This window comes from Rattus norvegicus, chromosome 15 (assembly GCF_036323735.1).
Source record: "Rattus norvegicus strain BN/NHsdMcwi chromosome 15, GRCr8, whole genome shotgun sequence".
Taxonomy (NCBI): domain Eukaryota; kingdom Metazoa; phylum Chordata; class Mammalia; order Rodentia; family Muridae; genus Rattus; species Rattus norvegicus.
Genome location: NC_086033.1, coordinates 86,591,208 through 86,609,035, shown reverse-complemented (window position 1 = coordinate 86,609,035; position 17,828 = coordinate 86,591,208). Strand labels below are relative to the sequence as shown.

The 17,828-nt window shown below is 41.7% G+C and overlaps 1 long non-coding RNA gene across 10 annotated transcripts in view; it reads right to left on the bottom strand.

Moving 5' to 3' along the window:
* The window catches only part of LOC108352959 (uncharacterized), a 30,540-nt gene that overhangs the window by 11,597 nt on the left and 1,115 nt on the right, over positions 1 to 17,828 (bottom strand). The window contains exons 2-5 of one of the 10 annotated variants that reach the window (XR_010058226.1): positions 14,597 to 14,682; positions 5,603 to 5,658; positions 1,831 to 3,190; positions 1,000 to 1,217 (exon numbers count right to left, since the gene is read on the bottom strand). This is a non-coding gene — a long non-coding RNA (uncharacterized LOC108352959). The other 9 variants (XR_010058227.1, XR_010058229.1, XR_005494404.2 and 6 more) reach the window with 9 other exon arrangements.

Here is a 17,828-nt window from a genome sequence, read left to right as displayed (position 1 = left end):
AGAGTTGAACAATCCTTTCACAGGGGTCACCTAAGACCAACTGCACATCAGATATTTACATCACAGTTCATAACAGTAGCAAAATTAGTCATGAAGAAGCAAAGAAAATAACCTTACATGGACATGAGGAACTCTATTAAAGAGTTGCAGCATTAGGAAGGTTGAGAACTGCTGCCCTAAAGGTGCTCAAGACAATACAAGTTATTGGCACTGCTCTTGATTGCCGCCAGAAGTGTATGGTAAGATGAAGACACCATATACTTTGATTGTAGGGCATGCAGCAATTAAGCTGGAAGCTTCCTCCCTTCAGGGTATCTCTCAGTGCTAAGGTGCTAGGTAAGCTGCTGGAGAGAACAGTTATCAGAGAGGTCTCAGCCAATGGCAGACTCTGTGCTGTAATACTGACTTTCCAGGCAAGATGTACCCGCTGGTACAATAGTGGCGCACTATTCAGGAAGGTAACCAACCGTTTTTTGATAGGATTGGTGGCTATCCCACCGGAGGAAATTCATGCTTGTACTTTAAATCTCATCAAAAGCCTATGACTAGGAAGGTCACAGGTCCCCTGGTTGTTTTGCTGAGTGGACATGTGAAACCATCTTCTGAATATTTATGTATTTATATTCATATATTTATATTCATGGAAAGGGGTGAGTGTAGAGACACTTAACTGGTCAAAGTGCTAAGAACAAGAGACTACTGAGTGAGGCCAAGGAAATACTATCCAATATGCATGAGCCCCTGGGTTTAATCTGTGGAAGAGGGAACTACAAAAGGAAAGACCAGTTCCAAGAGACAAGGATCACACATACATGTAAGTGCATGCACATACGCACTGTGTATAGTATATGTGTGTGCATATGTGTGTAAGTGTGTGCACGTGTGCATGGGGAGAGGAGGGAGGAGAGAGAGAGAGAGAGAGAGAGAGAGAGAGAGAGAGAGAGAAGAGAGAGAGAGAATAAACAATAACATCACAAAATAAAATCAAGGATCCATCTGTTTTGCATCTAATGTTGGCTATTTTATCTTTATTTTACTCATAGTGAGAGTACTATGACATAGATATTTCCATAATTGTCCTTGGGGCTTGACAGAGAAATCATCTTTCCTAGGCAATATCCATATGCCAAAGTCTTGAAAAGAAGATTTGTTTGCTCAGGAATGTAGCACAACACAAAACTGGAGATCACGGGGAACACTAGAAATCACCACATCGCCTAGAGAGTCAAAGTTGGAAACAGTTGAACAACAAACGGGGAAAATGTTGAATAAAGTCTATTTTCAGATGCTACTTGGTACATTCATCAAAATTACTTTTTCAAATACCTAGAAAAATTACAACAAAATTAGTTTTTAAGTTAAAAAGATACAAATGCTAGCAGACTTGTCTAGTCTTGAAATACCTTTAGAAACATATGCACACAAAGGAAGAAGTAGTAAATAAAAATGGGACAGAATATTAACAGCTATTTTTTTCTGAGTTATGGGATTTATTTAATACATTTCCAAGTTTTTCTATAAATGAGTACACCTGTGTGTTTTATAATAAAAAGGCTATGAAAGTAATTTTAAGTGCCATGGTGTAGACACTTTTTACTGATGATGGTATAATGGTTATATTACTTATAAAAAGAGCAGTGTCAGTTTGCGGATTCATTTATTTTTCATAATTACTTGCATCTCTGCGGGGTCTGAATAAGTATCATAGTCCTTAAATACTCTTTGATCAACAAAAATGAAACACTTTATATTATATTATATTATATTATATTATTTTATTTTATTTTATTATATTATATTATATTATATTATGTTATACCCCAGGCTCACCAAGGCTCGCTGTGGGAAGCATGATGGGGTTGGCTTTGCTTTCTTCAGCCAGCAAGGTGCTAGTGACAGCACTAGGGCTTCCGGATGCCGTAAGGGCCATCCAGCCATTTTTTCTTTTCTTTCTCTTCCTCCTCCCCTCAGTTCTGGTTGGGTTGGTAGAGACTGGAAGAGCAATGCAGTCCATTTACTCTTCTGCTTCCTTTCTCTTCAAGACGCAGTTTTAATGAGAAGTGGTATGAAGGGAGATTGCATCCATGCGGTGGTCCTCTCCGCACCAGTTTTCAGTCTCTGCACTGGTCACAATATGTTACATGCGTTTAAAACGCTGGCTTTCACCCAGGGGTCCCTGTGAGTTCCTTGGGCTTTCAAACGACATAGTTTCCTAATGTGGGTAACCTAGTTCCAGTTCATTCTCTTCTACTCTCTCTACTCACACGCTACTACTCTCTGTGGGACACCCACAGGCTTCAGCCATTGCAGCAATCTTCTCTGGCAGGAAGTGATCCTAAGCAGCCTCCCGTCCTACTCACTGGGCCCAGAGAAAATCAGTCCTATTAGAAGCACCGTTGGAATCACTCACTTTCCCATTGCATTCCACGCTCTGCTCTAGTACACTGCCCTCCCCGTGCCTGTACTCTAACTTTGCATAGTTTTTCTAAAAACATTATATACACACCTTACTTTTTCAGCGAGGACTTCACATGGGATTTCTTTGCTCCTTAGATATATTTGCTTCCTTAATTAACTTTATTTTGACTGTGAGGTCATGTGTGAGGTTGGTGGATTTTTAACAAACACCCCATAGGTAGTAACTTGGAAATGAATCATCTGGGCTTGCACATTCTTGTTCACTGTTGTTACCATGAGAAACCTACATGGTTTTGGTTGACCCACTGGCTCGGAAATTAAAGGTGCCAAAGCTATTCTAGTTGAAGAACCTTCAGAAAAGAAGTGAGTAAGTCCATCTTAAATCACACTCTCGGTTGTGAGATGCATGCTTGCTGTTGTTATGCTATATTACTTTGGGCAATGACAATTGTGTTTCCAATCTAATGGTGGTCTGCTAACTCATCACTCTAACTCTTCTCGGTGTCCATAGTCTTTCTGGTTCCCTTCTTCTGTGCTCAGATAAGCATAAACAAAAAATATCACATCCACCACCCAAGCAGGTTCTTGCAAAGTATGAGGAATATAAATACAACATTATTGTAATTGCAAAACGTTATCCTACCCTAACTTCAAGGATGTCATTTGGATGCACACAGCTATGGACTCAGGAAACAGCTTAAGTCTCTGAAGAAGCCAGTATTCAGAGTATTGATTTTGTGGTGGTTCCTACAAGTAGTGGGCCAGAGGACATCTGTATATAAAGTGGGTTACATATCAAAGCAAGAACTTTCAACCAGATGTGGTAGTTCATATCTGTAATAAAAGAACCTGGGAAGCAGAAGCAACAGGTTTTCCAAATTCAAAGCCAGCCTGGGCTACCTAGAGAGTTCTACATTGACCAGAGGAGGAAGATTACAAATGCAAAATAACTTTTCTACATAGCAGACCCCTTTTCAAACAGCAGTGAACTTGAATATTTTAATATCAACCTTTAGTGAGATTAATCTTTGCTTCAGAAGGAGACATTTATGTTTTATCACATTCTTTTCATTTTCTCTTTCCATAACAAAACAATTGAGGCTGGATATTCTATATAGAAATAAAGAGATTTATTTAATTCACAGTTTTAGAGGCTGACAGTCCAAACAGCATATCAGTTCAAACAATAGTCAGATGTCAGTACTGTCAATGACCCTTTCTAACCACTTGAACTATCACAGTAGGTGGCATCATGATTGAGCATATATGGGAAGGAGAGATTGCATCAAGATAGGAAGCCAGAAAATAAGGAGCCAGGAATGCCTGTTTCAAACAATCTCCTCTCTCTCTCTCTCTCTCTCTCTCTCTCTCTCTCTCTCTCTCTCTCTCACACACACACACACACACACCCTAACTGAGGTCCTGAACTACTTGGTTCCCTCCAAGGTCAGTATCCCCAGTATCCACTGTGTTTACTTTAAATATTCTACAACTTTTCAACATCACTGTCATGGTTTGTATATGCTCAGCCCAAGTAGTAGTACTATTAGGTGTGGCCCTGTTGAAGTGGGTGTGACCGTGTTGGAGTAGGCGTGTCACTGTGGGTATGGGCTTTGAGACCCTCATTCTAGGTGCCTAGAAGTCACATTCTGCTAGCAGCCTTTAGATGAACATGTAGGACTCTCAGCTCCCTCTGAGCCATGCCTGCCTGGATGCTGCCATGCTCCTGACTTAATAATGGACTGAACCTCTGAACCTGTAACCAGCCCAATTAAATGCTGTCTTTATGAGAGTTGCCTTGGTCATGGTGTCTGTTCACGGCAGTAAAACCCTAAGACAACCACTACACTGGGAACTGAGCTTCTAATATAAGAAGCTCTTGGGGTGTAAATTATACACAAACCATAGCAAGACATACTCTAATGGGGGTTGTATAGCAAAAAAAAAAAAAAAAAAAAGGTGGTTTGCACATCACTTGAAAGGCACATGGGTGTGTGAGAGAATGTAGAAAGAATTTTCTCCCAGGAAACAGAATGGCAGTCTTTTCTTTTAACTATCAGTAATTTTTTAGAAAAACTAGCTCATTCCCTTTTCTTTTCCTCTCCATCTACCAGACTGGCAGATACTCATTGTCTGGTGTTCCCTTGACCCTAAGACTTGCAGTATAGTCTGAAAGATGGTAGGTACCATCTCAAAGGCATTTCCACAGCCTCTAAGGATTCTCAGGTCCAACTCTTAGGCAATCAGGATGTTCCCATCCCATCACACATGGACTGAAGTACTTTATAAGTATGCAGAATAATATTCTCTCCAAAGAAGTAATACAAATACTACCATAGAAAAACTGGCACATCCAGTTTACCATTGCACTATACATAATAGTCAAATGGAAACACCCTAGATACTCATCCACAGATCAGCAGGAAAAGAAAATCACACACACACAACAGACTTTCATTCGTCTCTAAAGAATTTAATTATGATGCTGGGCAGTGGTGCTGTATGCCTGTAATCCCAGCACTCAGGAGGCAGAAGCACATAGATGTCTGAGTTCAATGATAGTCTCGTCTACTTAGAATGCATACCTAGAGTGAGTTCTAGGACAGCTATGACTACTCAAAGAATCCCTGTCACAAACAACAAAAGAATTAAATTGTGTCATGTGCAGGCAAATGGATGGTATTAGAGATAATCATGCTAAGTGCAATTAGCCAGACTGGGAAAGGCAAATACTTCATGTTTCTCTGATATGGAGAATAAACATAAATGCACATATACACACATACATATATGGGACAGAGAGAGTTTCAAAAGATATATGTAGAAATGGGACAGTGAAGAGGAAGAGATTCTTCAAGGTAGGAAGGAACAAAGAGAGGGTAATAGCAGGAGGAGAAAGAAAAATTTACATAGTTTGATATGTGAACTCTGTATTTAACTATACACACATATGTACACACACAAATATTACATGAAAACAATAAAAAGAGCTATTTGTGGGGTCAACAAGGGAACAGGGAAAAGAAGATAATGAAGGCATGACTGGGTCTGTCTACTATATTACACATACACACACTTGCACATGCATACACAAAAGCAAACACACATACACACATGTACACATGCATATATACACACACGTGCACATGCATACATATATTTGAAATATCAGAATGAAACTTACCTTTACGTGCTAACTCCCCTTTTGTTCCCAGCACCCACATCCAGCAGTCCAGACACCTGCAATTTCAATGCCCAGGAGATCCAACATTGTCTAGGCTCTGTGTATATGTACTTATGTGCACAAATCACTCCCCCATGTATACATACAATTTTAAAACTAATAAATTCTTAAAAAATAAGTGATACAATCAGGACACTTGAAATTTAGTAAAAATTAAGAGAAATGTGAATTTTCTTTTTGTAGCATAGATGTGTACTACCAGAAATTGAGTGCCACATTAATAAATCTTGCAACAATTTTTAAAAAGAGTTCATTTTCAAATAGAGCACATTCTACATAAAATAAAACCTAAGAGGCAAAGATGACTCAGAACTGCCTTCGAAAAATGAGATACTCTTTTTTGTGAATGGCTTTGTCATGGTTGGTATTAGTTGACACGTTGATAAATGCTAGCATAGTCTAGGAGAAGAGCCTCTGAGCATACCTGTGGGAGATCCGCTACATCAACCACAGGAGGGAGATCCACCCACTGGGGGTAGTGCCTATTCCTATGACGGGGATCCTGGACTTTGGAGAATGGAGAGCTCAAGCTGCCCTCCAGCAAGCTCACCCAGACTCCTTTCTCTGTTTACTGACTGGGTGCAGTGGGAGGTGACACTTTAAGCTCTGCTGAGAGTGAGGAACCTGCCGAGCTGACTGAACTCTGAACCGGGAGTCAAAGCCCTTAAGTTGCTTTGTCAGTGAGTTTAATGTGAGGAGCAACAGGAAAAGACCCCCTGGACTCTGTTTTCCAGCTTTGGTCAGGCTTTGCAGCTTCTCTACCTTGTCTTCAACCTGTGCGCATTCCTCTGAGAGGTTTTTCTTTCTGTTTTTTTCCTGATTTTTCTTTTAACATTGGCTTTTCTTTGGAGGTTTTATCTCTCTTTAAAATTCCATTCTGTTAATAGACATTGTTTTATTTATTTCATTCAACGGTGTTTTGATGACTTCAGACACTGCTCATATTCTTGATTTCTTGATCAAGTTTATTCTCTCTCTCTCTCTCTCTCTCTCTAGTTGTTGTTTCGAGAGAGGTTTTCTCTGTGTAGCCTTGACTATCCTGCAACTCACTGTGCAGACCAGGCTTGACTTGAACTCAGAGATCTGCCTGTCTTTGCCTTCTAAGTGCTGGGGTGGAAGGCGTGTGCCACCACTACCTGGCTATTCTTTGACTCTTAGAAGCATGGCCTTCTATATTATCTAAGTCACTTTCTCTGGGAACATTAACAATCAGAATGCTAATTTTTGGCAGATATTTATTGTAACACTAATTCTCCAACCCAAATAAGCCCGTGCAAGGAAAACATAGCTCAATTAACATGAATACAGACTGCAAGCCTAGATTGGGCAGATCCACCACTGTGCTACTCTATGCCCAGCTAGGAGATCTCTTAGAACTTGCGGCTTCTCCAGGCCGCCTGCTTCATCCCATCTTCCTCTCACCTCCTCTTCCTCCTTCTTCTCATCTCCCTTCCTCTCTCTCCCCCCAACTCTTCAGCCCCACCTCCCTTCCCCTGCCCAATCAATGGCTGTAGCCTTTATTTTACAAGTTAAAATAGGGAGAAGGTTCCAATGAAGTCACCTGAGTACATGATTCATTCCCTCTCCCAGTCAGCCCCTCTTGGGGAAGCAGACTTAGCACCAAAACACAAACAGTACCAGGGCAATCCACGACACTTTATTGTCTCGGTCATTTATGATTATTGATTATTTTTATTTATTTTTTTGATAGGGCCTAGGCTTCTGGAGTTCGGTTATTGGTAGTGTTTCTCAGTTTGGCAATCTTGTCTTCCCTTTGTTGTGTGGGCGTTCAAAGTTGAGTTGCTTGCTACCCTACTTGTCAGGTTATAGCCGAGTTTCCTAGGGCTTAGGATCTGTCTTGTGGGGATTCAGTGTTCATGTTCCAACAGAGTGTCAGAAGCAGTCCCAGTTTGGCTCAAGCTAAGTGAAGTAGACCTTCTCTCAGAAGCAGACCTTGTAGAGATTAGATGTTCGCAGTCAATTTTCAGGAGTGTAGGGGAGTTTCTCAAGACTTCTCTGGTGGTGAGAGCCAGTAAAGTTGTCCATGCAAGTCTAAGATCCCTACCTAAGGAGATAGGGGCAGAGGGGGAACCACAAGGCAGGCAGGAATACATGGTTCTGAGGCAGGTAATGTGTTATCAATGGTGCATGCATGCGTCTGTGCGTGAATGTGTGTGTGGGGGGTGTATATAATTGTTGGTGTGAGCATAGGGTCCATATCTGGAGGAGTGGTGTGAATAGTGGGCCTCTTGCATAGAGATGCCCCCAAAGGGCTAAAGGAAGGATGTGGGGTGGTTGGAATGTCTGGGGTCCTCACCTAAAGAGGAGGGATTGGGGGTTGGCCAGGAAGTCAGGAGCCAATCATTTAGTAGGTCTTGAGGTAGATCACAGGGTGGAGTTAGCATTGTGAATCTAGGAGCCTCCCAGGGAAGGACAGAGAACCAGTAGAGCTGGAAATATGAGTCCTCCCTGAAGAGGGAGTAGGGGGTAGTAAGGAGGCAAACATGGACTGACCCTTGGGCCAGTCATGGTGATGGGTGGAAGGGTGGTTTGGATCTAGTGCCCCTGCCTAGAGACCAGAAACCTAGCCTGTCTGGTTAATCTTATGTCTGAGTAAAGAGAATCTGTCTTAGGGATGATTCTGGTCTGTGATAAATGCCTATGATATGAATCAGTAGGGAAAGAGTGGATGCAAACACTTGGCACCAATGCTTCCACTGCAAAAGTCATTTTCTTTACAAAATCTTTTCAAAATTTATTTATGTTTATTTTATGTGTATGGATGTTTTGTCTGAATGTATATTTGTGTGAGCAGAGATCAGAAGAGGGCATAGATCCCCCCCAGAGCTGGCGTTACAGTGGATTATGAGTCATGTGGGTGCTGGTCACCAACCAGAGCCAGTGCTCTTAGCCACTCAGACACTGCTCCAGCCCTGCAAAATTGTTTTTTCTCTTGAATTTTATGAATATATTTAGAAAATGTCAAGTTCACTTTTTAGGAGTCTTACATTGATTATTAAGTAAGATTTAAAGAATTTCTCAGGACATTAACTCAAATTCACTATGAACCTATATCATAAATAATATCAATGAGCTGAGTTCTAGGATTTACTGCTATCTCATTTTATAATTATACTTTTCTTTATACAAAATTAAACTTTTTACACCATTGAGGAAAGTCTTTATAATTTCTGTGGGAAGAAAAGGATTGATGAGGAGACATGTTAAAAAAAAATAGCTGTAACAGTCTCCAGTGTTGCATGATGCCAGTATTTTACATATGAATGATTAATTGGCACTAACTTCCACAAAAAAAACTAACTTTTGCCTTACTAGAAATGAACCTGACATAGTTGACCGTATTAAAACTGAGGTAGATGTGATCGATGGCTTATTCAGGAAATTTCTCTCTGTGAATTCCCACAGCAGTGATCAGATTTATAAGTCATCTAGACAAAACTTGATATAAAAATGGACTCCTTGTGCCCTCCTTGAATTATGCTAAGAAAGACAACAGATATTTAGCATTTATCTGAGTCTACTGTGGCAACAGTATCTAAGTAACTGTGGCTTGCATTCTGCCCATAATACACTTACGCCAGTGGTAACTAGCCGAGCCTCTCATTTGTTCGCTCCTGAGTTGATGCTGAAGGCTGACATCACCTTTCTGCTCCCCTAGCAGACTCAAGGTAACACCTATCTAACCTCAACAGGAGGGGAGCATCTGTTCATTAGACAATGGTCTGTCTAGTGTGCAAGGAGTGTAGTGTCTACCAAAGCAGGCGGGCAGCATCTGCCATCCAGACCAGAGAAACACACCCATTCAAAAGAACCAAATGTCAACATCTGTCACTAGCTAGAAGGTAGTTTCCATCGACTAGAAACAGGGGGTAACATTTTTCAGAGCTTACGGCAAAAGACATAAAGTGAATTTATTTGGTTTGTGGATTTCTAGACTAGCTTAATGATAATATTTAATTATCTATACCATGAAAGTATAAATTCTTAAAAAACACACACATGAACAGACCACCACAGAAACAGACTGTGGGTAGTTATAGTTGAATAGAACATTGAAGAAAGCTGTAGGGTAAAATATGTGTATACTAGGATGGGATTACTAAAAGGCCTAATAGCTACGTTTTTATTTTTTTAATAGGAATAACAACATGGGGGAAATACTTTTGAATGATTTAATTTTAAAACAGGAATAATTTTAGGTTAATTCAAATATTAAATGGTGGATATATCAAAACTACACATAGGAAGATATGCAAACAAAATATATTAATACCTATATAAATCTTCCTAATGATTTGTTTAAAGCAAAAATAAGTATTTCAGCGGGAGAAAAGATAGATGTTATATGTCTCATAAGAATCATACACCTCTAATAACAATTAAAATGTAAATAAGAAATACCCAATTTAACAAAGATAGAGACAATAATAATAATAATAAAAGAATCATACACCCTAATAACTGGAGAAACCCTAATGTTGTATTTTCTCATTCGTTTATTTCTGCTCTTCATGCTACTGCTAAGAGGCGTGAGTTTACTTGGGTTCAGAGAACATGTTTTTAGTCAATACTATATAAGTAAAGTACAGAATTAAAATAAAGAGAAACCAATTAATTTAGAAGCCAGCAGACATGCCTTAGTCTTGTCACTTTTCAGCCTGCTGGTTATCGGGGTGCCTGCGACTTACTCTACCTTCAGGAATCATGGGGAAATGATGTAAGGTATTTTCAAACCTGGCTCTCGGCATTTTATGCAAATTTTCAACTCGCTGTCCTGCTCCTTCCTGTTGGAGACTCCGTATCCCACCCGTAACATTCCAAGAGTACAGGATACTATCTAGCCTGCTTTGGCCTGCGGCTACGTGGTGAGTAAAGTTGGTGAGGTGTAGTGGCCACATTCTCTTGAACACAAGCTGCCCCAGATAGTGCAAAGCAATAGATTTCAATGAAAGGATGCCTCTCAGAAATGACCACGGGAGCGGGGTGTGGGGGAGCACGGGAGACAGGAAGTTCTGACAGTGGAGTCCAGGAGGAGCTGCCAGGCAGGAGCCCTAGAGAGAAATTGACTCATCCATTGCTGGAGGTGCTGAGGAAGCATGGAATCTGAAAAGAAAACACCTTGACGTGCCTCTTCTCCACTCTTCAGTCTCCTGAGAAAGCTCTCTCATTAGCTGGACCCAGCATGGGGCCTCCAAGGAGTGCAGCTGACACTGTTCCCTGGAGCCAGCCTCCTGGGGCACAAGGAAGTTCATCCAAAGGCCAGAGTGGATCTGGGAGGTACTGCTTGGGTTTATCTGTTGTGGCAACTGGATTTAATCACTCTAGCAAGGGTTTCAAGTAGACTTTTAAAGCAGGTTTCTGCTGTTCAGTGCTGGACTTTAGACCTGGAATCTCATGCATACTCTGGAAGTGTCCTGTCACACCTCCAATTACTTAAGCGACACTCATTGCAGAGGGGGCTTTCACAGAATCATAGGGTGCAGAAAAGGGTGAAGTGAGCCAGAATCAGAGGCAAAGGTGTGTATGTAAGTGGGGGAATGACTGTATTCACTGAGGACAGTTTGTCATTTTCTCTCCCTCGGGTAGGGACACAAACTAGGGGACATAAACAACGGCCAGTATGAAGATGCTTTAAAAATAAAATTCCCATGTGATCCATTTCATTACTGAGTGAAATGAGATTTCATTACTCAGTAGATCCTTATGTGGGGAAAAAAGCATTCTGCCAAACGTTTCCTTGTGTTCTAATGTTTATTACAGCACCATTCACAAGAGCAAAGGTGTGGAATCAATCTAGATTCATACCAGTGGATTAAATGGTAAAGAAAGGGCAGCACGTGAGAATTATTCAGCCACAAAAACTCTGAAGTCCTGTCACTGGCAGCAACAAGAATGAACCATGAGACCACTAAGTGACATGAAGTACATCAGCTGCAGAGACACACCACATGTTCTCACTCATTTGTAGAGACCAAGAAGCCTACCTCATGAAACAATGGGGGGCGGGAGTCCTGGACACAGGGAACCTTAGATATGAGGGATCCTGGATACAAGGGACTCGGTAGAACTGAGGTAAAGGGAGCAAAGAGAATTTAAGGGACTCCAAACAGAGACAGGGGACTCCTGATTTCCTGTGACACAGTGAAGCACCGTTGGTTAAAACAATTTATGATGTCTTCCAAAATATTTGGAGTAAAAACTTCCCAACACATAAAATGATTAATATTTAGATATATGAAAGTGCTTACTTCCTGGATTTGACTAATATATATTATACGCATGTATTAAATTATTATAATGTACCCCATAAGGGGATATAAATGCCATCTCTCATGGAAAAGAATCATAAAAGGTTAAAATCATAAATATTTAAGCCCCACGAAAATAGTTGGTGATGGGGGGACGGGATATGGTACAAAACAGTTGTCATTTTATACCACAAAACTAATTGTGAAAAATATATGTCCATTTAACTTGTGCTGAAAATTTCATGATTAAAAAGTAAGTTGTTTAAAAGATGAAAAAGAAGAGGTTTAGAGAAAAGTTTTTTTTTTTTTTCTCTCTCTTCTCTTTTTACCATTTTTCTAGTCCTGGGAGTTATAGGTGGGTCTCACAGACGCTAGGCCATTACTCTACCAGCCCTCTTCCTACTGTTTTTCTTTCCTGCTTCTGTTCAGTTTGTTTTGTTTGCCATGTGTAGCTCAGACCAGCCTTGAACTCACAGCAATCCTCCTGCCACAGCCTCCCAAGTGGTGGGGTTGCAGCCATGAGGCATCGTATGTAACTCGCCTTGCTGCTGGTATTGAAGTGTCAGTAAGCTGTCTGTGAACTCACTGTAGCCCAGGCTGGCCAAGAATACTTGTGACCCTCTTGACCCAGCTTTGTTGAGGTAACAGGCAGATGAAAAACGTTTTCTTTTTTTTCTTTTATTTCCGGAGCTGGGGACCGAACCCAGGGCCTTGCGGTTGCTAGGCAAGCGCTCTACCACTGAGCTAAATCTCCAACCCCGAAAAACGTTTTCTAAGTAATTAATTTTAGAGCAAAACTTTCAAGGGATGTGAGTGTATCTTAGGGGTAGAATTCTTACCTAGCATGAGTGAGACCCTGAGTTCAATCCTTAACACCACACACAAAAAAAGGAATAATGGTAGTAATTTTCGGTAAGTAAAAAAACGATCTCGGTGTATCATGAACATTGTCATTAATATGTTTGGCTGGGTGTGGTGGTGAACGCCTCTAATCCTAGCTTGCAGGAAGCAGAGGCGGGGAGTCTATGAGTTTGAGCTCAGCCTGATCTGCATAGTAAGTTATATAGGTCGGCCAAGGGTGGTGAGACCCTGTCTCAGAAAAAAAAAAGTTTAAAAAATACACTGAAATTTTATGCCTTTTGATTAGAGTAATTTCATACATTATGTTCTCCAGGAAGCCACCTGTGAAGCAAACATCTACTTAGAGATTATGTTTAGGAACTAAATAGTAAAGACGTAAGATTAATTAGAAGTATGCATTGAACGGAGAGGGTCATTTAGAAAGAGATGCATTAGCTCCATATGTAGCAGAGCACCGCATTGCCCAGCATCAATAGGAGAAGAAGCCCTTGGTCCTGTGAAGGCTTCTTTCCCCAGTGTAAGGGAATGCCAGGGGCAGTGAGGTGGGAGTTGGGTGGGTGGGAGGGGAGCTTCCTCATAGAAGCAGAGGGAAGGGGAAGGGGGAATAGGAGAGGGGGGGAAGGGGATAACATTTGAAGTGTAAATACATAAAATATCCAATCAAAATGCAAAAAAGGAGAAAGAGACGCATTGGTTCTTCTGGACTTGGCTACCAAATTAATGAAAACGGCCTTACAATTACAGTGCTAAGTTACCTGGAGCACACTACACTCCATACCACCAGACATTCACCATCCCCTGTGAGCTGTCATCAGCCAGTGCTCTGAGAGCCAAGAGGCTGAACCCCAAGGGAGGGGTGGAGTGAACACTCAGTGCGGCTGAGGCTATTGAGTCCATCCCTGACATTGCTCACACCCAGTCTCTCTTGCAGAGCGCCCCCCCCGCACCCCCACCCCACAGCCGAGATTCTGTGGGAGCGCTGTTTCCCCTGTGGAAATCGGGTACCGCTGGAGCTCAGAAGGCTCTTCTTCTACAATGCTACTAGAGTGCCTTACCGACTATTCTACAAGTTACAACTTTGACTAGTCTTGGTGGTCCTCCTTCCGCCGTAGAGATTCACTTGACTTAACGCTAAAACCCAGTCACAAATACCAAGAAAACCTACTTGTATGTTACACATACTCTCCATTCCTACATGCAACCACAGCCCCATTTATCTTTGAAGAAATAGGTTAGTTACTTTTGCTAAGACAGAGTCCCCTCTTCCCTAGTTTCTTGAACTAAGATGTGAATTAAATTAAGTATAATTCAATATTCCGGCGGGGGCTCTTATGGGTCTTCTGGTGGAACCATGACACTGTTGAGACTCGGGTCCCTGAGAAGGATATACTCTAAGGGGTCTTGGGATCAGGATGGCTATTTTTCTACTCTGGATTTCTAAACTCCTGTTCTATTTGAGAAATAGCACTGTTGTGCTATACACAGATTCCAGTGGTCCTTTAGTGTTTAAATGTTTACAATTGAATATACTTAACCTCAGTAATATAAATCAAGATTACTCAAACTTTCAGCTATGCTCCTGCCTCAGCTTCCAAAGTGTTGCTACTACAAATGTAACCACCACCCTTGGCTTTACAGAGAAGCATTCAAACTTGAAAAGTATGGTTTAATTTTCCCCTTAGTGGAGTTATATCTTACAGGACTTTCTATCTTGGTCAAGAAAGCATACTCTGGCAATACACCACAAACATGATTTTCAAAAAGGTTGTGATTTGCATCCACATAGATTAAGGAATTCACACACCTGAAGTAATATTTGCAAGCAACCTTTGAGGAGTGAAAACGTCCAAATGTAACTCCGTCCTCCTAGTATGTAACTCAGTGTGTTATCTGTAGGAATATTTGGAAGATTTAAAGACTAATATAAAAAAGCATTAGATATTCATGGTTATAGATGAAAGCACCTGAATGACAGATATTGAAAAGAATATCAAGCCTGATACGCCTGTAGTTCCAGTCACTCAGAAGATAGCCTGAGACCAGGTGTGTCTGGGGCTACCTTGGGGCACACAGTCAGAGACTGCCTCTTAAAAGTCAATAAACATTGAAGAATTCGTTACTTCGTTAGTCTGTATATTGTTTATTATAAACAATTGTGCTATTAATATTGTATATTATGCTATCAGTGCTATCTGAAATATTTTAAATTGGAATATCATCACAGCTTCTAAGAATGCAGAATTTTATGACCCTTAAAATGTGAAAGTCACTGAAGAAGGAGACATTTCTTCACTGACCCTCTTCAACAAATTGTTCTTAGCTACCAAGATTGTTTTAAAATGCTTCTGGGTACCAATCTTGTTTTTAAATGCTTTTGTATGTTATCGTACAGGAAAAAACAAAGACTTGTGACCCAACATTTTCAATCTCCTTTGTGCTCCATAGTATACATGCTTCCTGTGTTGGAAGCTTATCATTGATATTTAGTTAAAAAGATATTTTTGTTATTTTAGAGGCAAGGTCTCACTGGACTTATGGTAATCCTTCTGCCTTAACTCAGCCTCCTCCTCTGGGACTATGGCTGTGCATGACTATGCCCAGCTAGTATATTGATTATTTAAATGAAAGTCAGCTTGTTTTCTTATTTTACACGCTCCTACCTTGTAATTTACTACACTAGCAAAGGTAACTTTCTTTAAAAAAATTTTTTTTAACATACAGAAAAGAAAAAAATGTTAATGGGACAAAGTTTAAAAAGCCCAGTCAATGCCAAATAGAAAAGAATGGCGAAAACCTGGAATCCTAAACGTGAAAGATGAAGCCACGTTCTCATTACAGGACGACAGACTAGTCTTTTGAGAAATGAGACTATCAACCACAAAGGCAGAAAAATATGCCCACAATAAAACGGGCCAAGGCAGAATCAGCCTTGGTTGTACACTGTTCTTTGAAGGCAAATGCGTCATGCACTGGGGTCAGCCTCACCTGACACCCGGCTATACCAGAGTGGCCCCCCTCTCCTGCAACCCGGGGAACACAGTGTACAGACAGCCATAGCACCGCTGCAGCTAAAGCTAAAATGGCAGCACCCAAAGGACACGAGCTGCTCAAAGGGACTGAAAACATACTCCAAACCCTCTCTGTTCTTTCATTTTGCATAGACCCCCTTCCGCCAGCACTCGGGCTGCATAGGACGTTTAGCTGTAGTAGAGTTCTTCCTTGGCTTCTGGTGCAAACAATCAAAGCTTTACAGGGATGACTAACGTGGTCTTCATGATTTGACATGGAGACCCTCACCCCCTCCTTTTCGTCCCCTTGACAGTAGAATGGTGACTCCAAAAACCCTCTTCTTTTTGGTCCGTGTCCTGTTCCCCGCCCTCCCAGGGAAGATTTCCAAGGCACCCAGCAGCCCAGGCAGTAGCAGTGGCAATTGCAGGAACCAAGTGGGGAAAAAGCAGTGCAGTGCAGAGGCAGGAAGAGGAGGAGGGAAAAACCCCGTTGCATTGACTATCAATTTAGAGTAGGGCGACCACTGCCGCTGCCGTGGAAGGAAACGCTGCCAACCGCAACAGAACGCCATACCTAAGTGAGCATGTGTGGGGCTCTGCGCACGCCTAGTGGTGCAACCCAGTGGCATCTAGTTTCGGAAGAAAAATCCAGTTGCCCTGTTTTGTCAGCACCGAGAAAGCTCAGGAAGGGGCTAGTCTGTTTCTGTAACGAACTGTAAGGGCCAAAGCGAAATTCAGGAAGAGGTGGGCGGAACCCAGAGACCAGAGCAAGAGTAGGTATGCACTAGACACTCTAACCTAAGCCCTCACCAGGAAAGCTCCTCTGTGAATGAAAAAATAAAATAAAATAAAAATAAGAAGAAAAGGAAGGATACGTTCCTAACTGTGGTCGAAGAGAAAGTTTATTGTAGATATGAGAGCATAGCCAGAGGCGGGGACATCTGCGGGGGTGGGGGGGGGGATCCAGAGTGAACATTTTCCTGAACTAGACCATGTGAGGAGAGGGGAGAGGGCAGGAGAGAGCCAGGAAACCAAGAGGCCAAGAGGGTAGAGGGTAGACAAAAAGGGCAGGGTAACCAAAATGGTTGGATTTATATAGGGAAGGGCGGCTAGGGGGAAGAGCAGCCCAGCCCCTGGGCTGGTGAAGTTTAGGGCAGGAGGTGGTGTATGCCAGTCATACCCTGTAACAGGGCTGAGAGACGCTGGGAGAACCTGGAGGCTAGGTCCACTTTGATATATCATAGGCACCCCAGTTAGACATTTGTCCCAGATGAGACCCTACACTCATCAGATGACATCTGTTTACCTCCATCCCCGGACATGCAGTCAGTGGGTTGGCTCAGATAACCATTCCCACCCAGAGCAAAAGTCTAGTAGGCTTTGTCCGATGTGCATCGCCCTTCCAGGGATAGATTGCCACATGATATGATAGACATCTTCCACGCTTTAAGAGTCTGTCTGGTGTCATCATTTATCATCCTGTGTTCCCGGCACACCCCATGCTCCCCCCATCCTCTTTATGTGGTAGACAGTGTTTTAGATATTGTTTAAAGAAGGGAACCTTATCCAAAGATAAATATTAATGAAGCTAAGTCAGGATGCAAGGTCGCTTGATTTCAAATTCTTTTAGGTAACCTATTCTGGCTCCTGCGGCAAATCCTATCTGTTTGACCTTCAGGGGCCAGCTGCCTCTACCTCGGTGCCTTGTTTTTTCACTCCAGAGCAATGGTGGAATAGGAAGCCTCCTGTTTAACACTGGAGTCTGGAACTTCCTACCCTGGAGCCTCAGGACAGAAATCTTACAACCCAGGCTACATGCTTATGAATAAAGTCCCAGAGTAGTAATTGAGGAAGACACACGTGAAAACAAGAATTTATGAGTGGATTTATAATATAGGTGAAGAAACAAGGTAAATGAAAAAAACCTGCTGAACAGGTATTAAAATATTGACTCCTCGTGTCTGCTTTTGCCTGTGCTTTCAGTGTACCATGTCTAGAGAGCTTTTAAAATATTAATCTAAGTTAGAT